We start from the raw sequence: 23,523 nt of genomic DNA, 5'->3' as shown, positions 1-23,523 counted from the left end.
CACATGATTTCCGCATGGAGTTTTTTGGGATTGTACTCTGATATGTTATTATTTTATGACTTGGGTTTTCAGACATGATGCATTGTTTTATGAGATGATGTGTTTTCACAGTATTTTCTTATGAATGTTTTTATGAGTCACTTATTTAAAAAGAAATTTTTGGACTTGAAAACTGGGATGTTACACAAAATATGCAAAATGAAACAATAGGTAAACAATTAACATAAGACAGTAACATTACTAATAAATAATACTCTTTTATTTAATCATCAAATGTTAATTACAATTTATGTATTATACGTTTCTAAACTATCTAATCTAAACTAATATTGTCCTTCAGCCCGATGCTCCTAGCATGCTGCAAGTGCTTAACCCTACTCAGTCCCTTCGTAAGCGGATCTGCTGGGTTATTTTCTGACGATACCCTCTTTACTACGAGGAGTCCTTCTTCCACCCGATGTCGAATAAAGTACTATTTTATGTCGATATGTCGAGATCTACCATGATCCCTCGGTTCCTTGGTCAAGGCAACAACTCCTTCATTATCACAGAAAATTTCCATAGGGTCCTGTATGGCCGACACAACTCCAAGGTCTCCAATGAAGTTCTTCAACCATATTCCCACCTTTGACGCTTCACTCGCTGCATTGTACTCTGATTCGCACGTTGAATCAGCTACGGTATCCTGCTTGGAACTTTTCCAAGTCACTGCTCCTCCATTTACGGTAAAGACCCAGCCCGACTACGAATGGTAGTTGTCCCTGTCGGTCTGAAAACTGGCATCACTGTACCCTCGCACCTTTAAGTCATCACTCCCACCGAGGACTAGAAACCATTCCTTGGTCCTCCGAAGGTACTTAAGAATATTCTTGACTGCGGTCCAATGCGTTTTTCCAGGGTTCCTTTGATATCTGCTGATCATTCTCAAAGCGAAGGCCACATCAGGGCGAGTACAAGTCATAGCATACATAATCGAGCCAACTGCGGAAGCGTATGGTACTCGGCTCATTTATGCTATCTCGACTTCGGTACTCGGACTTTGAGTCTTACTCAACATGGCATTACTTTTGATTGGTAACTCTCCCTTCTTTGAATTCTCCATACTAAAATGTTTTAGTACCTTGTCCAAGTAAGTGTTCTGACTAAGTCCTATTAGTCTCTTACTTCTGTTTCTCACTATCCTTATTCCCAGTATATAGGCAGCCTCTCCGAGGTCCTTCATAGTGAAGCACTTCCCGAGCCAGGACTAAACCTCCTCCAGTGTCGGGATGTCGTTTCCTATGAGTATTATGTCATCGACATACAATACGAGGAAGCTTACTATACTCCCACTGGCTTTGACTTATACACATGATTCATCCTCGCTTCGTAGAAAACCAAACTCTTTGACTTTCTCATCGAAACAAAGATTCCATCTGCGAGACACTTTCTTAAGTCAATAAATGGACATCTCAAGCTTACACACTCTATTGGGATGCTTCGCATTGACAAAACCCTCTGGCTGAGCCATGTAAACATCCTCAGCTAACTTCCCATTAAGGAAAGCGGTTTTGACATCCATTTGCCATATTTCATAATCATGAAATGCGGCAATGGCCAACATCACCCTAATAGACTTTATCTTCGCAACTGGTGAGAAAGTTTCATCATAGTCAACTCTGGGAGTTTGACTGAAACCCTTCGCCACCAATCGCGCCTTATAAGTGTGCACATTCCCATCCATGTCGGTCTTCTTTTTGAAGATCCATTTGCACCCGACCGTCTTACGAACTGGTACATTGTCAACCAAATTCCAAACTTGGTTGTCATACATAGACTGAAGCTCGCTGTCCATCGCCTCTTTCCACTTCGCAGACTCTGGGCCTGCCATGGCTTCCTTATAGCTGTTAGGTTCGTCCAAATTTATTAGTGTACTAATACTAATATACGTATCCCCTTCTGTAGTAATATGAAAACCATATAACTGGGGTTGAAACCTAACTCTTTCGGAACGTCTAGGAGGTAAGGACTCGTCAATCGGTTCAACCGGAGTTTCCTCCTCGGGTTGAGCACCAACGTTAGAGGTTCCTTCATCGCTCCACTCTTGAATCTCTTCAATATCGATTTGCCTCCCACTGTACCCCTTGGCTTATGAGTTCTCGCTCTCGGAAAACCCCTCTCCTCGCAACGAAGACAACATTGTCACTCGGTCTATAGAAGAGATATCCAAAGGACTTATGCGGGTAGCCGATGAATACACCGCTCACTATGAGGTTCGAGCTTGTCGTGAGTCTCTCATCTTACGAAAGCCTCACAACCCCAAACCTTGATATGTGACAACGAGGGAGCTTTCCCTGTCCACATCTCATGAGGTGTTTTGGCAACCTTCTTCGTAGGGACTAAGTTAAGGATATGGGCGGCAGTCTCTAAGGAATACCCCCAGAATAAGATAGGTAGTGAAGCATGACTCATCATGGAACGAACCATGTCCACAAGGTTCGATTACGCCTCTCTTCCACACCGTTCAACTTCGGTATCCTAGGTGGAGTCAATTGCGAAACGATTCCTCATTCCTTGAGATAGTCGTGGAATTCAAGACTTAGGTACTCTCCTCCTCGATCGGATCGAAGCAGCTTGATTTTCCTGCCCAAATGATTCTCCACTTCTTGTTTAAACTCTTTGAACTTTTCAAAGGTTTCTGACTTGTGCTTGATTAAGTAGATATACCCATATCTGCTATAATCATCGGTAAAAGTCACATAGAAGCGGCTCGCATCTGTTGTGGTGGATCTAAAGGGCTGAGACACATCGGTGTGTATGAGATCCAATAAACCCTCACCCCTTTACAAGTTCCAGTAAAGGGTGACTTGGTCATCTTTCCAGGTAAACAAGACTCGCACACGTCATCGTTCCTAAGGTCGAATGACTCCAACACTCCATCCTTTTGGAGTTGGGCTATGCGTTTCTTGTTGACATGTCCAAGACGATAATGCCACAAACATGCTTTATCCATACTACTGGAAGAATCAACACACAATACATCATTTCCTAAATTATCTACACCCATCACAGTTTCATATATTCCATTACAAGGAAATGCTTCAAAATATAAAACACTATTAAGATAAGCATAAATAGAACCGTTTTCATTATCAAATAAATATCTAAATCCTTGTCTATATAAACCATGAAATGAAATGTTGTTTCTTGCCATATCTGGCGAATAGCAACAGTTGTTTAAATCTAAACCTAATCCATTACTAAGCACTAAGGAATATACTCCAATCTTGGTGACATGCGACGATCTTCTGTTTCCCATGATTAGATTTATCTTCCCATGCTCCACATCCCTATTTCTTCTTAGTCCCTGCAAATCAGAACATATGTGAAAACCACATCCTGTATCAAGAACCCAAGAAATAGCATGCGATGAATCATTAGATTTAATTGTATAAATACCTGCGAAGGACGGCTTGATCTTCCCATCCTTCATAGCTTGCAGATATTCGGGGAAGCTTCTCTTCCAATGCCCTATCTTGTGGCAGTGATGTCACTCTGCCTCTTTTGGGTTAGAGTTGGGTTTAGCAGAACCAACCTTGGTTCCACTAGAAGAGGTACCATCTTGGGACTTTTATTTTGTGGTGGCACTTTGAGGGAGCCTTCCTCTTCTTACCCTTCCCTTTCCCTATTGCCAGGACAGGGGCAGCAGCGGGAGTTGGAGTTGATGCAACAGACTTATCTTTGAGATTGCTCTCAACAGTCCTTAGCAAGCCTTGAAGCTTGCTCAAAGTGACCTCTTCGTTATTCATGTGGTAGGTCATGCGGAACTAGTTATAGCAGGGAGGCAAGGAGTGAAGGATGATGTCGATTGCCAGCTCTTCATCAAAGTTAACATTTAACTTTAGCAGACGATCAACATATCTCTGCATCTTTTGCAGATGAGCGGTAAGGGAATCTCCATTACCCATTCGGGTAGTGATCATCGAAGTGATGATCTTGTACCTTTCTTGCCTCGCACTTTGGTGGTACCGGTCTAGAAAGTCTTGATGCATTTCATAGGGATACATGTCCTCATAGGACTTCTGGAGTTATGCAGTCATGGTCGCTAGCATGATGCAATGGACTTTTGTGGCATCATGCTCATGGGCCTCAAAGGCGGCGATGTCTTCTGCAGTAGCAGTGTTGAGGTTGATCTCCTTCAGCTTCTCATCAAGGACATACTCTTTGTCCTCGTAACGAGTGACCATTCAGATGTTGTGGTACCAATCATTGAAATTGGACCCATCAAAGATCACTCTCCCACACAAGTTCATGAGTGAGAACGAGCCGGAGGAATTCGAGCCGGAAGCATTGTTGTTGTTCGACATCTGAAAGGAAAAAGAACAAAGTTTGATTAGAAATGAATCCCCAATTAAACACCCAAATGAGAAATTAGGGCTACGATCCAACATCATTATTTACATGTTAGAAAAGGGATGCCGTAACCTAACATGCAAATAATTTGAAGGTAAGTGAATGACGATTCACTAATTCTCCACCATGAAAAACGAAAAAAAGATTAAATTTTAAATGTATTGAAAACTCCTAGATCTTTTGAGATTCATTAAACTTTTCATTGACATGTTTAAATCTCGATATGCCCCTCTAGTTTGTGGCTGGGATGCCGAGGATCACAAAGCGGGTGTGAATAACCATGCAAATATACATGGTGCCCTCATTGTTACAGTCACCTATTCGATGTGTCGGTTAACCACACACGCTCCATCGAACTATTGACAAACAATGAGTCACCCTTTGCCACCTTTTCTTAGAACCCAATTAGTATGTTGGTTAACCACACACGCTCCACTAACGTCTTAGCAAGGGTACAAAGTGTAATTTTATGGAATTAGATCAATTCACTTGTGCCTAAAGTAACTAAAATTGGGAATATTCTAAAAACATTTAGTTACTTTTATAATTCATTATACTTATTAATGAGAAAGGGTTACCCTATCCTACCCGTTCGACTAACGACCATCCACCAATCAAGGAAGCAGTGGGTGAGAGTGGACACCCATTAAATGGCCATTTTATAGGCCATAACCTTATACCCCCCTTCTAGATCGGCTTCGTGAATGAGGCCTACTAACGGTAAGACTAGCGTTTAAGTTATACATATATACATATTAATCTTATAATATTATAAAGTATAAGGTTGAATTTTAAACTTGTAAAATTCTTGGGTTTGAAATTTAAATAGTCTAAATTAAACTTTTAATCATAAAATTTAAATTTCAAAACTTAAGGACAAGTTTTGAACTTTTCAAAACATAAAGGATCAAATAGCAAATAATTTTAAATTAAACAATTAATTTAATGATTATCTAAATTTGACCTAATCAATTAATTTACAATATAATTCAACAATTAATTCAAATAATCAAATGTTATCAAATAAGGAATTTATTATTCAAACAATTGGTAATTATCTTTTGATTTGTTAAGGATATTTACAAAACAGTATTAAAATTCGGATTTTATTAGTCAAAAACGATTTAGGCAATTATCCTTAAGCAAAACAGCAAGAAATCCTGAAAATCTCTCTGTCCGACAGCTAAACTCGTCGAGTCCACATTGGAACTCGTTGAGTTTATCCAACTCGTCGAGTTCCCCATGGAATTCGTCGATTTCATCAGACAGACATCTCAAAAATCGAATTTAAAGCATGAATGAACAATCAAGGCATCAATACAATAGAAACCAAACAAAGCTCTGATACCACTGATGGGTTTGAGCCAAAAGAACATCCAATGTGATCATGCAAAGCCTAATGCTTGAATCTAGGTTTCTCTAATTGTACATGCATTCATCCAAGACTTTCAAACCCTAGATCTAGTGTATATAATCGAAATTAACATAACGAAACATATCTAGATGTTTACCTTGTTGTTGATTGAAGATCTTGGAGCCTTGAGAACTTTACCACCTCAAGTGTTGTGCCTCTAATGAATCACAAACACCAATAGCAGTTGGAGGAAACAAGAGAGAGAGGGGAGAAGAGAATTTCGGCTCTAGGACTTCTAGGGTTCAAGTGTCGCCGAAATCCCTAGCCTTAGGGGTCATTATATAGGTGTGCAAATTAGGGTTTCAGTGATTATCCTTATCTGGTTACTTAGCCACCAAACAGCCCAAGGATAATTCTAGAAGCCCTATCTTGGACGAATTCCTAAGGCCTTATCCTTAGAATTCGTCCACCCTATATTATTAGGGTTTCCTTGCCTAACTTTGCAACTATCACATAATTACAGTTCAGCCCCTTAAGTTTAATTAACTTCTTTTGATCACAAAACTAATTCTTAATTAATTATTGACCAATGTTAATTAAACAATTATGATTTCTCTTTTAATATATTAGACTTATAATATATTAATAAACCATAATCACCTATTTCTATATTATTCCTCCATTCAAGTTGCTTTAGTGAAGGCAACCTAAAAGGACCATGCACAACCGGGTCAAGTACATACAAATATAGTTATGGACTTAGACATTAATCCAACAATGTTGACATTTGACTTTTGTCCGTTGACCTTTGACCATTGACTTTGACAAAGTTTGACTTTAGGTCAATTAGGGTATTTGGCGTGGTTGATTGTGGCTTGGTCTATGTGTGTTGTACAGGTGACACGTAGAGCCGATATTTGGAGCAACATTTAGTTCACCTATATTTTAGCTTATAAGGTGAGTTTTCCTCAGTATATTCATAGGTCGAAGGCCCCAATGTCGGCCCACTAGAATATGTATCCTGGTATATAGGATGGTACTATGATGGTTATATGCTAGACTGGTAGATCATTATGTTTAGCCATATATGCTGGTTACATGATTGATTGGTAGATCATTCATGATTATTTATACTTGTTGGTAATATGTTTATCTATATATATGTCGACATAGTGTGGGTCAGTGGTAATCCAGTCGGGAGACTGTGGGCCAGAGTGGCAATCCATTCAGGAGACTGTGGGCCCGAGGGACAATCCAGTCGCGAGACTATGGGCCAAAGTGCTAATCTAGTCAGGAGACTGCAGGTTAGAGGTGCAATCCATTTGGGAGACTATGGGCTAAGGTAATCCATTCGGGACATCGTGCACTCAACATGCAATATATGTATATGTTTATTATGTGGGGTACTTTGGGGGAACCCAATATGCTTTGGCTTATAGTAGGATTTTTTGGTTTTAGGTACATCAGAGGACAGGGGAAAAGCGAAGGGTGTGATTATGCACATCATCCAAAACACAGACAAACACACACACACATACACACACACACACACACATATATATATATATATATATATATATATATATATATACATATATATATATATATATATATATATATATATATATATATATATATAATATTTTGAAATTATACGTTAATGTGATCCCGAAAATATTAATTTCGTAGAAAGCTGAGGTCATATGAAGGAGATATGAATTTTATAACACAAAAAAATCAACACTGTAATTAAAAATTATTAAACTCAAAAGGTAAGGAGAGACTGGTTGAGTTTTGGGTTAACTCACCAAAATGAAAATCGTAGTACTCTTTAAGGTAGGAATTTTGGTAACAGGAACACCAAAATTGGACTCCGTAAGAGAGCTATGATTTTTGCAAAATCATTAAATCATAAAAAAATAAGGGCCAAAAATAAATTCAGAATTAGCCGACGTAGCCTGAAGGAAAGTTGTAGTACTTGTTGAGAGATACAGGCGGAAAAAAGAACGTCAAAAATGGAGTCTGTATGAAGAAGTTATGTAATTTACAAAATCTGCGTGTTGCGTGCCATGTGCAAGACAGGTGTGCGATGTGTGCTTCTAGAAGGTAAAAATACAGACAACTGAGAGCCTGACACATTGCAAAAAGTGGCTTGGGAGATGTCACCTAAAAGCGCACGCCGTACATCCAATATTTGACTATAAATAGAGCTTTAGCTTCCATTCGACATTCACATCTCTTAAATTCATCCCTCTCGAGTTCCTTCGACTTTTATCCTGTTTTCTGTTAGTTTTAGTTTGTGACGAAGTCTTGCGATCCTTGAAGTAGTAATAGCTAGCAAGTAGAAGCTCGGCTAGTGCAACTTTTCGGCTTTTGTCCAAGAAATATTTGTAAGTTAAGCTACACTCTCAATCTTTCAGTGTAACTTATATTTATAGTCATAGTCGTTATTATGAACCTATAAATAAGATTTATCTGTAATTCTGAGTCAAAATACCGATTGATCTACTTACAGGGGAGGTGTATGGCTTGGTTGTTGGATTTCAGAAAAGCTCTATGTTGAAATAGTCCATCCTCCTTACTATCCTTCCTGGCTTATCCTTACTTGATAGATCATGATGTAGACACTGGGATTAGTAAGGAATCTAGACTATAATTATTATAGTCGTCAGGATTATGAATCTAGACTAATGATTAATACTCTATGCGTCTAGGTCTTTTCAAAGTACGAAGAGAAACACTGCCAAAATTGCCAGTCACCCATTTTCATCAAGTGAGTACATAATTACTTTCATATTACACATAGATATGAAGTACCTAGATAATTACATCCTTATGTGCTTATTGTCTGTGCTGAGAATATTATGTTAGATAAGATATTATTGATCATATTTAATTGATTTAATCATATAAGTATTATATATTATAAACATGTACCGGGTAGAAATAGGTGATGCAAGATAGGAGATGATATATAGGTGATGATAAATAGAAGATGACTAGGATATGCTCTAACATTAACTTGTGATGTTGCAATGTAGTTATCTACCGGAGAATAGATGGTGACCACTGACTAATATAAACAAGTCATGTGGAAACACCAGCATGCTCACAACCCGCAGGTAATGAATTACGAGTTCATGTGGTGTAGTAACTAGGTATTCATGTGGTGATACTCTAACCATTATTGGACACGTATTAGGTAGTAATCCCCGAAACAGTACTGTCTATGCGATATAGGCGATGATCCTTAGGAAAATTCCTTAGCAACAAACATTTAAGGAAATGCAATATAGGCAATAATAGGTAAATACGATGTAGGTCACCCTTAGGATACATCCTTAGGGAAGAATGAATAATAAAATGGGGATGAGTAATTGGGTTAATTGTTTGATAATTAAACATATTAACTATATTATTGTGGGTTTTAAACCCTATGTACTCACCAGGTTTTCCAACCTGACTTACTCAGCTATTTATATCATAGTTATCGATGCGAAGATACATTACACTGAGAGATTAAAGGAGATGTAGATAATTAGTATAAATTAATGTAAGGTCTTGTATGCTCGTGTTTTGTATCAGTTATGACATCCCAAGTTTCGAAAAGATATCAATATCAAATGTTTCTTCAGAAATGTTTAATGTTAATAATATCTCACATTAGTATAATATTTTTGGGACCAATTTTGCAACAAAAGAAATACACTATTTAAAATAACCATAAATAAAAAGTTTTAAAACGACCGTTAAACTAGGGATGTCACATACTGTAGTTACTTACTGTATGTATCATAGTTATACATAACTAAGATTTTATAGTCTGGGAATGTTCGATTTTGCCATATTTCATGTTCCTTTTCTGATTGTGGGCTTGGGCTAGAATCAGGTATTTGACTATCTATCGAATCTAGTGTTATGTATGATTAGAATATACGAGCGACTTTAGGGGTCATGGAAGTTTCATGATTGAGTATTGGTTATAGTAGGCCAGCTTGAGGAATGATTAGCCACTCTCGATAGATCGTGTATAGCACATATGTGTATCATAGTATTTGGGCTTTGTAGCAAGGCGGTCCGCGACGATCCTCTAAGACAACTACAGGTAGGTGTGGAGAGTAGTATGGGCCCATACATGTATCAGGGAATTCGAAAACCTTGAAGGTGTAGTGATCCCTTGATAATGTTATAGTATGAGTTATGGCTTTACTGAAGTATTCCATTTTTTCAGTACGGTGATCACTAGAGGTTCTGGATCAGGAGTTGGCTGCCCGGGGAGGCCAGGTTTGACTTACGATGATATCTTTGAGATGACCACCACCTAGGTAAACGTCAATATTAGGGAAGCGATCCAGAAGCTCTTTAGGTCTGTTAAGACCGCCATGATTGCGATGTTTCACGAGCAATATCTTGTCATCACCGAGGTTGTTGCTAATGCAATTACTGCAACTATTGCTGCTATAGGACTCCATGATAGAGGGTCATTTCAATACCGAGACTTCAGCAACATGAAGCCCCAAAGATTAATGGGGTCAAATACCCGATCATTTCCATGAGGTGGTTATCCAATGTGGAGGGTTGTTTCTTTAGTTTCTTGTGTCCAGAGAACCTGAAGTTTAGGTGCGCCCATAACCTTCTTCGTTTGAGAACGGAGGACTAGTGGTAGCTGGTAATCAGAGCTTATTCTCATGTAGAGAAAGACATAGTTGTTTGATTAGATGTCTAAGCCCATAACTATTATTGGTATGTACTCGACCCGAGAGTAGCATGGTCCATTTGGGTTGCATAACACCAGGATAATTTGTTAGGATGGACTCTTGAGAGAAGGTTATATATGATTTATTAATATATTATAAGTTCTAATATATTAATATGAAATCATATGTTTTAATTATTATTGATCAAGAATTAATTTGGATTTAATTTAGTGATCAAAAGAGACTAATTAAATCAACGGGGACTAATTATGGTAATTAGTTATATTTATATGTGTTGGGCTTATGATCCATGTTGACCCAAGTTTATGTATGGACACATAAAGAGTTGGGCCACATGAACCATGGATCATAATACCCATGGGTATGGATTTGGGTTATACCCATGACCCTTGGAATCCTACATATAAATACGTCACTCCATAGCCAAAATCGTGACTAGTAGCTCATGGAGCTCATAGAGTTGATTTTGGTATGGAAGGACTTCTCTTTCAAGAGCCACCTTTGTCCTAGGTGAGTTGTGAGCCATTTTAGGCATTCATATTTTTGGTGCTAAGCTCTTAAGGCCAAATACCTCAAGACTTCAAGCTACACAAAAGGTATGTTACCCTAACTTGTATCTTGTATGGTATATGCCAATTCCATGCTAGTTATAGGCTTAATACCTTGGAAATATCATTGCATGTATAATTAGTGAAAATATAGATCCAAGGTATTTAGGGTTGTATGTGCACCATAGGATGTTGTAGTATGCAAAACCCAACAGTGGTATCAGAGCCATGGGTTGTTTTCAAATTATACTTGATGCTACTTGCTGAAAAAAGCTAAAAAAAATTGAATTTTTTGCTGTCTGGACAGGGGACTCGACGAGTCCATTGAGGGACTCGACGAGTCCATGTGTAAACTCATCCAACTCGTCGAGTTGGTTCTTGCACTCGGCGATTTGGAGCCCCTGACAACATATATTCGAGTTTTTTTGGCATGTTTTGGATTAGAATCATTACCACAAAATGCTTTTGTTCATAAAATTTGATTTTGTTGTTATGGTAATGTTGATTCTCTTCTAATTATTAGATAATTGTCATAATTTGAAGTTTTGTATTAGTTTATGTGAATATGCTAATTTCTTGAAGATTGATGATATGAATTATCTTGTTCTTATGAGTTAGTTTAGATTAATAGAAAAATTATGTGATAATTGTTTTCGATCCAAATTGATCTAAAAGTTGTTCATCATATGTGTTTTTGTAACTTGTCCTCAAACTACTTTAAATCATAGGTTATGGAAACCAAAAGTTTTTGAATTGTTCAAAAGTTGCCCTCAAGTTTTGGAATTTGTAAAGTTACCCCCGATCTATACTTTAGTTCCAACCCTTAGAATTTTAATAGTTTAAAATTCAACCCTTATACTATTATAATATCATAGATTTAATATTTATATATATATTTATAAGAGTAAGTCAGTCTTACCGTTAGTAGGCCTCATTCACGAAGTCGGTCTATAAGGGGGGTATAAGGTCACTGCCTATAAAATGGTAGTTTAATGGGTGTCCACTCTCACCTACCGCTTCCTTGACTGGTGGAGGGTCGTTAGCCGACTGGGTAGGACAGGACATCAATTCTCCCTTCATTAAAAGTATAATGATAAATACTAAGTAACTAAACACTTATAAATTCCCAATCTTAGTAACTTATGAAAATGTGAATTTGGTGCTAACCCATTAAATTGCACTTTACACTGTGTTAAGTCGTTAGTGGAGCGTGTGTGGTTAACCGACAAACTAATTTGGGACTGACAATGTGTGACAACCGGTAGCTTGATGTTAATCAAAGATCAATGGAGCGTGTGTGGTTAACCGGCACAATGATTAGGTGGTTGTAACATTAAGTGTACCAAGTTAATTTGCATGGTTAGTCACTCCTTGTTTGTGATCCTCGGCATCCCAGTCACAAATTTGAAGGGAACAATCGAGATTTAAACATGCCATTGAATAGTTAAATGAATCTCAAAAGATCTAGGAGTTTCAATTCATTTAAAACCTAATGTTAAATTTCGTTTTTCATGGTGGAAATTGGTAAATCGTCATTTACCTACCTTCAAATATTTTGTAGCTTGAATTACGACATCCCTCTTCCAAGTTATAAAATATTGTGTTGGGTCCTAGCCTTAATATTTCATATTGGGTGTTATATTAAGGACTTAAATCAACTAAACTTGAATTTCTGCTTCATACATGTCTAGTTATGACAGCTGTGGTTTTCCTTATCCTTTTGAATAAAGCTATCCTAATGAAGATGATCTCCCAAATGGCGATCAGGGTGAAAGATTAATCCATTTGTTGTGCATTAATGGGACTGGATATCATACTTCACTTCCTCCACCTCCTCCAATTGTTCTCCCTAACCCACAAGTTCTTGAATAGTTCAAGGTCACTCAATCCCTATTGGCAAGCAGTGTCTATATGTACTTACATCGTGGAGATGAAGTCTCATATTGACAAGCTGGGAGAGTTGGGTGTCGAAGTGTTAAGGAAGTTGACTGTTTACTGGGTTTTTCAATCACTTTCCGAGTCATATAGTGAGTTCATTAAGGACTACTATGTGACAGACCTCGACATGACCCTTAATGATCTTACCTATTTGCTTGTTGCTGCTGAATCAGCAATGATTTGGGGCACTAGTAAAGCAAATTTGATTAGAAGATCAATATCCCAAAACTTACATGGACATTGACAATGGAAACAACGGAAGTCCAGAAAAGTCTTCTCTTCCGAATGGAAAGCGATTGGCCATAGTCAACCCAGTTGACCAAATGGTAAGGAGAAAGGCTAAGTCTGAGATAGTCATGTGTACCATTACTAAGGAGTCTATAAGTTTCTATTGCCAAAGATGGGGCAGTGGTTGCGAAGCTGCCCTGTTTACCTAAAAGTTCACTAGGATGGTAAAAGTAAAAAATTTGACTATTCTTCAGGTAAAGTCCACTATCTAACTCTATTAAGTTCCTATTTGGAGATTCTTATTACATGATGTGACTAGCTCGCATCTTGATGTTTTGTAGAATCGAAAAAGGAGAGGAAGCTTATAACAAGAGCATGCTGAATCTGATCGCGAAGATGGATTTCGATCGCATGATTCGAAGATCAGAATTTTAAGCTGCTGCTTAAGAGTTATAACAACATAATTTTTATTTGCATTGTAAGGATAAGTTTTACCGTAATTTTAAAATAAAAGGTAACTTTTTGATTTTATTTATTTTAAGTATCCTTATAATGGCATTTGTGAAAAATTGTTGTTTATATGATTCCATTGATAGCAATATTTGGAAAATGGATTTGATTCTTTCGTTTGTGGTAATGTCATAATTTACCAAATAAGGAAAGGTTCTCATCACCCATGTTTCAGTTGGATAGAAACTTGGAATCATGCAACTTGTATTATATGGTGAATGAGAATTTTCATCTTTGGGAAATTAAGACTAATTCCTTGTTCACATGTATATGTGAGTCAAGTGAAGGACTAGGAGATCAGGTACACTTGGTTGTGCGTTGATCAGGTCCACCACAAAGAACGATAAGGCTATTCATCATGATTTACTAAACTTTAGTAAATATGGTTGTGCTTACAAGTTTAAGTATAATTCTGAAACATTTGAAAAGTGTCAATGTATGGCAGGAAGAATGAGAAGAATCAAATTAGGCAGAAAGATAAATGTTTCTCCAATCTAAAAAGATGGGAGAGTACTTCAGTATCATGTTTTATAATCATCTTAATGATTATGAAAAACCATATAACAATTGATCCTCCAAGATCGAGCCTTGAGTGACATAATGTTAAGAAGGTTTAAAACACTTATCAAATGTAGAGTAAAATGTTTCCTGCTCTGGTACATTTGAAATTCCTGAGTTGTGATGTTTTGGATAAAACAAAGACCAACTAAGGCCAATTGTGTGAAGTGTTAGTTTTGATTAGAATCTGCACTAACTCTTGAATATTTGTTTGTCAAGTAATGTTCCTTGACAAAGTGAATCTTATATGTCAAGAGTTCAGTGGGAGTCTTAAAGATCTTCAAAGCTGCAAGAACTAATCAAGACTAAACCTATTGTTGAACACTAGCACACGACTTGAGGTTTGTAACCTATCGTGTTCACATATTCTTGTTTCTATGCCCATTCCAGTTAAAGTAGACTATGAATGTGAGTTCTATGAGTTCTCAGTTGTTTGCATAACTACTTGGAAGCAAGGGTAGGCGCTTGTGCTGCCAGGTGGCAATAAGATAAGATTGAACAAGTTCAGTCCATATGAGTTTGAATTTATCACTAACCTCCTCTTGTGGTTATGGTTTTGACAAATTCACATGGATAGGAACACATACACCATTAAAATCTAAGTGTCATAAGGTTTCTCTCCGATTCATGAAAATGATGGTGAGGAAACACTTTCACTAAGTAGATTTTAAGTAGGTAGCAATTGTGATATTTGCATTCTCAAAGTCGTCAGTGGAGCGTTTGTGGTTAACTGGCACACTAACATGGACTAGTGAGAATCGCAAAAGGTCTAAACATTATGATTATGGCATCCCTCTTCGTAACTGTTTAGACACACATGTGAGCTATCTAAGGAAATGTGTATGATTTTGATAAAGTCTTATCAAAGCATCTCGTATTAGAAATCTGAACTTTGGAAAGAAAGTCAATAAGTATTGATTTTTAGAAGTCCAGCTAATTTCTGGATACATGTCAAAGCTAGTGGGAGCATAAGTGTTATGCTAATAATTATCATGTTAGTGGGAGCATGATTATTATGTTAGGTGTTGCAAGTTAGCAATGTTAATTATAGAAAATACTAAGTGTACTTAGCAGGGTTTGAAAAGTTGTTTTGCTATAATTAAGGGAGAGGAAATTATACTTCATTCCAATTCTAAAAGCTTAGATTGTGAGTCTTTAATCAAAATTTAGTCATGATTACATTATTTGTGTTCTAAAAATTTGATTATGATCACGGCAGCCATTTTCATAATTCGAACTATGAGAACATGGCAAATAGAAATAGAAATATTATAGCAAAAGACTGGTCTAGCATCATGTCTTTATGTGAGACATCATGAATCGTGTCCCATATGCTTTGGATATAGGATCAGTTACATGTGCTATAATATTCATCCATTCTGAATTTTCCAAATGCCTAGGGCATTAAGAAGGAAAAGGACAAGAACTGGATATGACTAAAGTGATTAAGCAATTGTCGAGGACAATCTGAGGTTTACCAAAGATTGGTTGCGCATGGACAGTTGGAAGTATAGTGTTAATTTTGGAAGGACCATATTGACATATTCTGAAAAGAGGCAACTCTTGTTCAGAAGTGATAGTCAAAATGGAAATATGGAAATGTTTCCATAAGTGGAAGTTATTCTTCAAATCTGTGTAAGATTAGAAAACTTAATGCAAGAAGGATGTTCAAAGGAATGTATATTGAATGTGAGACTTCGTTTCCATGGAATTGCTCTCCATTGGAATACTTTGTAATGTCTGTTGCCAAGTCTTTGTGACTTTTGTGCATAGTCATCACAAAAGGATCAATGCATATAAGTTTAGAATCTAACAGATTTCAGTAAATGGCAAAGAATCTTGTATTCTTACGTTTGTGATAAGGATTTGGAATTGTGAAATGAGCATCATTGAAATGTTGTCAATTGATCTATTTCACAAAGAAAGGGCCATAGGTAAACATAGTGTGCATGCTTGGAGCATGGCATAACTATTGATTTAATTCAAGTATAAAGTTGATTATTTGAAACATTATACAATGAATAATGAGTAATCAATATGGTGATTAAGTAAAAGGTGTTTTATTTACTCTCAAAAGTTTTGGGGCCATATAGGATTAGTATTATTCTTATGTTTCACTTTGCATGTGTAACATCCCAAGTTCGGAAGCAAGAAGTTGAAGGGTGCTAAGTGAAAATAAAGGAAGGGACTCGGCGAGTAGGTCTCTTGACTCGCCGAGTCGAAGCGGGTGTGTGGCACGGGGTTAAGTGGCCTGACTCGGCGAGTCGGCGGCTGGACTCGACGATTCAGTGCTGGTCGAAGAAAAACCCTAATCTTCGGGTCTGTTCTTGGACTCGGCGAGTCTGGTCGCAGAAGCCCTAACCTCTTTTGGTTAAGACACAGATCAGTGAGTCGAGGGGTGACTCAGTGAGTTGGACAGGATGGGACTCGAAGATCGTTGGACTCGACGAGTCTTGGGGTGACTCGGCGAGTAGACTCGGGTTATGGGAATTTCTGAGTATAGGGACTCGATGAGTCGACGGGTCGACTCGGCGAGTAGAGTCAGTCAGGGAGGTTGACTTTGACTGAGGACTTTGACTTTGACCAAGAGTTGACCAGTTTGACTTCCAAGGTTATTTTGGTGATTTTGGTATTTATGGAATTGGTTCTTTGGTAGTGTTCGGTGGTGGAGTTCGTGTCAGTGATCGGAGCAGCTGATCTTATCCTTTCAGTCGGCAATTGCGAGGTGAGTTATCCTCTCTATATCGACAGGGTCAACGGCACCAAGGCCGGCCCTTTATCGGATGGAAATCCGGGTATTGTTTGTTATGTTATTGTTTTGCTAGATCTGCATCCTGGTATTTAGGATGGTGTTATGTTAGTGACCTGGTTAAGGTCGGTACCCGGGATATAGGGTAATGTTATGCTAGTGACCGGTTAGGTCGGAATCCTGGTTAGGATGTTGATATGTTATGTGATCTGTTAGACTGTTTGTCTGGTTGAGGATTGTTATGTGATTGATTGTTTTATGTGCACATGGTTGTTTGACGGGGGTTGGGTTGAGGCGGGTCCTGCTTTGTGCTGAAGGCCAACATACCCAGGGCGGACCGGATATTCCGAAGGCCCAGCGAGCGGTCCGGATAGGCTGAAGGCCCCAAGAAGGCGGACCAGACGTGCCGAGGCTCGGGGAGTGGACCAGGCCGACTGAAGGCCCGGTGCGGGCGGACCAGTCATACTGTAGACTCAGAGAGTGGACCAGGTGGATTGAAGGTCCGGTACAGGCGGACCAATCACACTGTAGACTCGACGTACATGGCTAGACTCGGAGGGTGGACCAGGTGGACTGAAGGCCCGGTGCGGGCGGACCAGTCACACAGTAGACCCGATGTGCATGGTTGTTCTATTTATGATATGTTATGAGTGTGATATGTGTGGTTGGTATTTTGGGGGTAACTCACTAAGCTTTCGGGCATACAGTTTCAGTGTATTGTTTCAGGTACTTCAGGAGATCGTGGAAAGGCAAAGGCGTGATCGTACCGCTCCTCATGTTTTATGATTTATATGATATGGTTTTGGGGGATACTCTGATGTTTAAACTATTTTGAAAACGAGTTGTATGTACATAATGGTTTTTGAATGATTAAAATGTTTTAATTTGGCTCAAATTTTATGGGTGTTACAGCATGTTTTGACTTCCCGAATAACTAGGTTATTCAAATCGTCCATAGTCGAGTATACTTTGGAAGTAGGTATTGAGGCAAGAATGTGATGAATGGGTATGTAGTTTGTCTAGGTGGCCTAGACATTGCTGCAGTATTCATGAGTGCTCATGGAATACGATTCGAGTATTGGATTAAACTCATGCTCATTTGAATCACTTCGTGGATTTTATCACGAGTGATCATGAGACGATAATATCTTATATTCTTCAAACTGAGAGATATGAGTTGCAGTCTACAAGTCGGTTACACATTGATAATGTGAAAACGCACCAGTAACTTGGTGTTATAAAACGCATTGTTGTGTGTGATTTCATGAGTAAATAGAGCAAGCATATCAGTCGAAGTTTATCCATTCCTATTACCCTTATAGGGATAAAAGTGATATATATGGGCCCCTCAATGATTTAGTTATGACAACCCTAAGCGCTCGGTCGAGCCTGGACTGATTTGATTTGTTCAATTAGTCGGTCGTCATAAATCAGGAATCAGGAAACAACAGATGGACATAGAGAATGATTTTAATCTGTGTCTCAGTCCATATGGTATCTAGAATGGAGGAATATATGATCTCTTATCTAATGGACATGTCATTTACAAGATCAGAGTTCAACAACGACTTTTAAGAGCTACGATTGCTAGTCAGGATCTTGGAGTCATATTTGCAATAATAATTTTAGACTTATCCAAGTGAGAGACTGTTGGATTAGATGTCTAAGCCCATAACTATTATTGGTATGTACTCGACCCGAGAGTAGCATGGTCCATTTGGGTTGCATAACACCAGGAGAATTTGTTAGGATGGATTCTTGAGAGAAGGTTATATATGATTTATTAATATATTATAAGTTCTAATATATTAATATGAAATCATATGTTTTACTTAGTATCGATCAAGAATTAATTTGGAATTAATTTAGTGATCAAAAGAGACTAATTAAATCTATGGGGACTAATTATGGTAATTAGTTATATTTATATGTGTTGGGCTTATGATCCATGTTGAACCAAGTTTATGTATGGAAACATAAAGAGTTGGGACACATGAACCATGGATCATAATACCCATGGGTATGGATTTGGGTTATACCCATGACCCTTGGAATCCTACATATAAATAGGTCACTCCATAGCCAAAATAGTGACTGGTAGTTATTGGAGCTCAGAGAGTTGATTTTGGTGTGGAAGGAATTTGTCACACCCTAAAACCAAGAACGGCGGAAACGTTCAGGGGTGGAGGACGTCATGTAAAGTATCATAACAGTGCAAAGTAGTAAACAACCAACAACATCATCCATTGCATTGAAAGTAAAGTTTTAATACATGAGTGTTCTTTCATAGTAATAAGACACCAAAATATGAAATCAAAATAAAAGACGAGTCTTGTCTGTGCTCCGTCTTCTCAAAACCTGGTCATCGTACCTGTCTACTGGTGACCTGAAAATACAAGTTATTTTGAAAGCGTAGATCAGCATAAAGCTGGTGAATTCATAAGTATTTTAGTGTCATTGATTTGAAAAGCTGTTATGAAAGACTTGTAAATGTTTAATGAAACATTTAGTATAAGTGTGAAAACCCTAGAAAATCCCATATTTCCTACTAGTAAAAAAAGTAGTCTTCTACCAAGACCCGAATGCTTTGAAGGTTTGCATTTCTATATCAATGAAGGTTTTTCCCATGTGCAACTATTATTATAAATATATAGTCTACCTCATCGTTTATGTGAATGTGTCACAAAATAAAAGTAATAGGGAAAATTATATAATGATTGAAATCGTATCCTTTTTCCTTAGGATAATCACGGCGTGGAAACTCGCCGAACAGTACAACCAAGAACATCCGTCGATGAACAGGTCCCGCTGTAGCTAGAAGCCAGGTGTAGGATGGTCAGTCCCGTATAGTATATATAGTATCTCTCTCTGTATAGTATATAGTATTTCTCTCTGTATAACAAGTAATAGTATCTCTTCATATAGTATTTAGTATATTTGTATAGACTCATGAATGAACTGAATCTTGTGTAATTCCTTGTACTAGGAATAATATTTTGTATCTCCTAAACTATACCTATAATAGTTTACTAGAATGTAGATTGAATGTCCAAGTAGGTTTATACACCCTTGCTACACAAGAGTGTTGGAACTGAAGAAAGAATGAAAGCTCTCATATCAATACATATATGTATGAAACATAAGTGTATAGATATGGTTTTTAACAAAAAGTTGAAAGAGGTTTTGTAATACATTTAAGAGTTTTGAACAATAAGTAATAATGACTTCATTTCAGTTTATAAAACGATTCAAAAGTAGTTCATTTGATAACAAAGAATAAAATAACTGAAAACCATTGTATTTAACACATTTTGATGTATGTGAAATCAGTTGGTTGAAAACACAGTTATAAATCACATATGATTGATTCTATAACTTCCTGTTTTCTACTTGTATTCCCCCCCCATGAAAGCATTTAAAATCATTTAAAAGGATTGATTAAGGGGTATGAACTCACCTGTAGTGAGTGGTTTGGATGAACGGATGATGTAGGATGCTAAGTGTCAAGTGAAGACTTGTACACACACAATGATCTAGGTAGAAGCTTGAAAAGGTGCTAAAAGTCCAAGAACACTAGTGTGTGTTCTTGGTGTTCTTGGTGAAACTTGAAGATAAAGTTGAAGATCAAGAAGAAATGTTGGATGATACTTGAGAGGATTTGAGGTTGGATCTTGAAAATGTGAAAAAGTGGTAAATAATGACTAAGTGTCATTTTTATACCCCATTTTTTGGGTTTACGGCCGTAAACACCTTTGTTTAGGCCGTAAACTCCAAACTCTTGGAGTTTTGGGACATTATTGTTGCACAATAAACCCTAAGGCATCCTCTCTCCTATTATCTCCTAAAGTACTAACTTCTAAACACTCAAACTTACTCCAGAAAGCTTGAAAGTTAGTAGAAACTGTTCTGACTTCTATTGAAGTGAATGGTTGTACATAATAGAAATTTCGGGTTGTCACATCATCCCCCCGTTAGAAGGAATTTCGTCCCGAAATTAGAGTTTAAGCAAATAAGTAGTTACAAATAACTAAGTAAAAAGACGAGGATATTTCAGTTTCGTCTGATCCTCTCGCTCCCAAGTGAATTCAGGTCCTCGCTTGGCGTTCCAGTGAACCTTCACTATCGGGATACGGCTTTGTTTCGTTTGCTTGACCTCCCGGTCCATGATCTCTACTGGTTCTTCCACGATGTTGAGGCTCTCGTTGATCTCGATCTCGTCGAATGGGATTACAAGAGTCTCGTCGGACAGACACTTTTTCAAGTTCGAGACGTGGAAAGTAGAATGTACGTTACTGAGTTCGCGTGGTAAGTTAAGTTTGTAAGTTACAGGACCGATTCTAGTGAGAAGCTTGAAAGGCCCTATGTATCTTGGATTTAGCTTTCCACGCTTTCCAAAGCGTATCAAGCCCTTCCAGGGTGAGACCTTCAATAGAACACGGTCTCCCACCTGGAATTCCAACGGTTTCCTTCGTTTATCAGCGTAGCTTTTCTGTCGGTCTCTAGAGGCTTTCAATTGTTCACGAATCTGAACGATCTTCTTTGTCGTTTCCCGAATGATCTCTGGACCCGTGAGAGTGCTTTCAGGAACTCGCCCTTTAGCTAACTGGGCATCACCCACCTCAGCCCAGCACAGAGGGGATCTGCACTTTCGGCCATAGAAGGCCTCCAATGGAGCAGCCTTTATGCTCGTGTGATAACTGTTGTTGTAGGAAAATTCGACAAGGGATAAATGAGTATCCCATGCCTTCCCAAAGTCGATCACACGGTCTCGCAACATATCTTCCAAGGTTTGGATAGTTCTCTCACTTTGTCCGTCGGTCTGTGGATGGTAGGCTGTACTCATGTCCAGCCTAGTTCCTAGGGAACTTTGTAGCGAGTGCCAGAACCTCGAAGTGAATCTACTATCTCTGTCCGAGATAATGGATATGGGAACACCGTGCAGTCGTCCAATCTCCTGAATGTAGGTTCTTGTAAGCTTCTCCATCTTGTCTGTTTCTTTGATAGGCAGGAAGTGTGCGGACTTGGTCAATCTATCGACGATGACCCATATGGTATCAAGTCCACCCGTTGTCTTGGGCAACTTGGTTATGAAGTCCATAGTGATCCGCTCCCACTTCCATTCCTGTATCTCTAGTTGTTGTAGAAGACCGGAGGGTTTCTGGTATTCGACCTTGACCTTGGCGCAAGTAAGGCATTTACTTACAAAGGTAGCAATCTCTGCTTTCATGTTAGGCCACCAGTATAGCTTTTTAAGATCCAGATACATCTTATCTGAACCTGGGTGGACGGAATAACGAGTGTTGTGTGCCTCGGTCATGACCAAGTCTCTGAAGCCACTGTGTTTCGGTGCCTCGGTCATGACCAAGTCTCTGAAGCCTCTGCCACCCTTGACTTCCAAATTCTTATCCATCCCTCTTAGGGTTTCACTCGCCACATTTTCAGGTTTCAAAGCGTCGAGCTGAGCCTCCTTAATTTGCATGGACAAGTGTGAATGGATAGTCATAGTCAATGATTTGACTCTACGACCAGAGTATTATTTCCGACTTACGGCGTCGACTACTACGTTGGCTTTACCCGGATGACAACGAATTTCACATTCGTAATTACTAAGTAGCTCGACCCACCGTCGTTGTCTCATGTTAAGCTCCTTCTGGTCGAATATATGTTGTAGGCTTTTGTGGTCTGTAAAGATAGTACTTTTTGTATCATACAGGTAGTGTCTCCAGATCTTCAGAGCAAACACAACTGCTCCTAGTTCAAGATCGTGGGTGGTGTAGTTAACCTCGTGTGTCTTCAGCTGTCTCGAGGCATATGCGATGACCTTACCTCGTTGCATCAGAACACAGCCAAGCCCTTGATTTGAAGCATCACAATAGACAACGAAGTCTTCTATCCCTTCGGGGAGGGATAGTATTGGTGCGGTGCACAAGGCTCGCTTGAGCGTTTGGAACGCTCTCTCCTGCTTCTCTTCCCAGTCAAAGGCCACGCCCTTCTGGGTCAGTGTTGTAAGAGGTTTTGCAATTCGGGAGAAGTTCTGAATGAACCTGCGATAGTAGCCAGCGAGACCTAGAAATTGACGAATTTCTGTAGGTGTCTTCGGTGCTGACCAGTTCTCAATGGCCTTGATTTTGGAGGGGTCCACGTGAATTCCCTCTTCACTAACTACGTGGCCCAAGAATTCGACTCTTCGAATCCAAAATTCGCACTTAGAGAACTTCGCATAGAGCTTCTCCGATCGTAATGTTTCTAAGACTCTTCGTAGGTGTTGACTATGTTCCTCCTTACTTCGAGAGTAGATGAGTATGTAATCGATGAAGACAATGACGAACTGATCCAAGTAAGGACGACACACCCTATTCATTAAATCCATGAATACTGTGGGCGCGTTTGTTAATCCGAACGGCATCACTAGAAACTCGTAGTGTCCATAACGAGTTCAGAAGGCTGTCTTGCGAACATCCTCCTCTAACACTCGTAGTTGGTGGTACCCGGATCGTAGATCTATCTTCGAGAAGTAGTTGGCTCCTT

The sequence above is a fragment of the Lactuca virosa genome, chromosome 2 (assembly GCF_052849685.1).
Source record: "Lactuca virosa cultivar CGN04683 chromosome 2, Lactuca_virosa_CGN04683_v6, whole genome shotgun sequence".
Taxonomy (NCBI): Eukaryota; Viridiplantae; Streptophyta; class Magnoliopsida; order Asterales; family Asteraceae; genus Lactuca; species Lactuca virosa.
The sequence above is the reverse complement of the archived record's forward strand: the minus strand, read 5'-3'. Positions refer to the sequence as shown.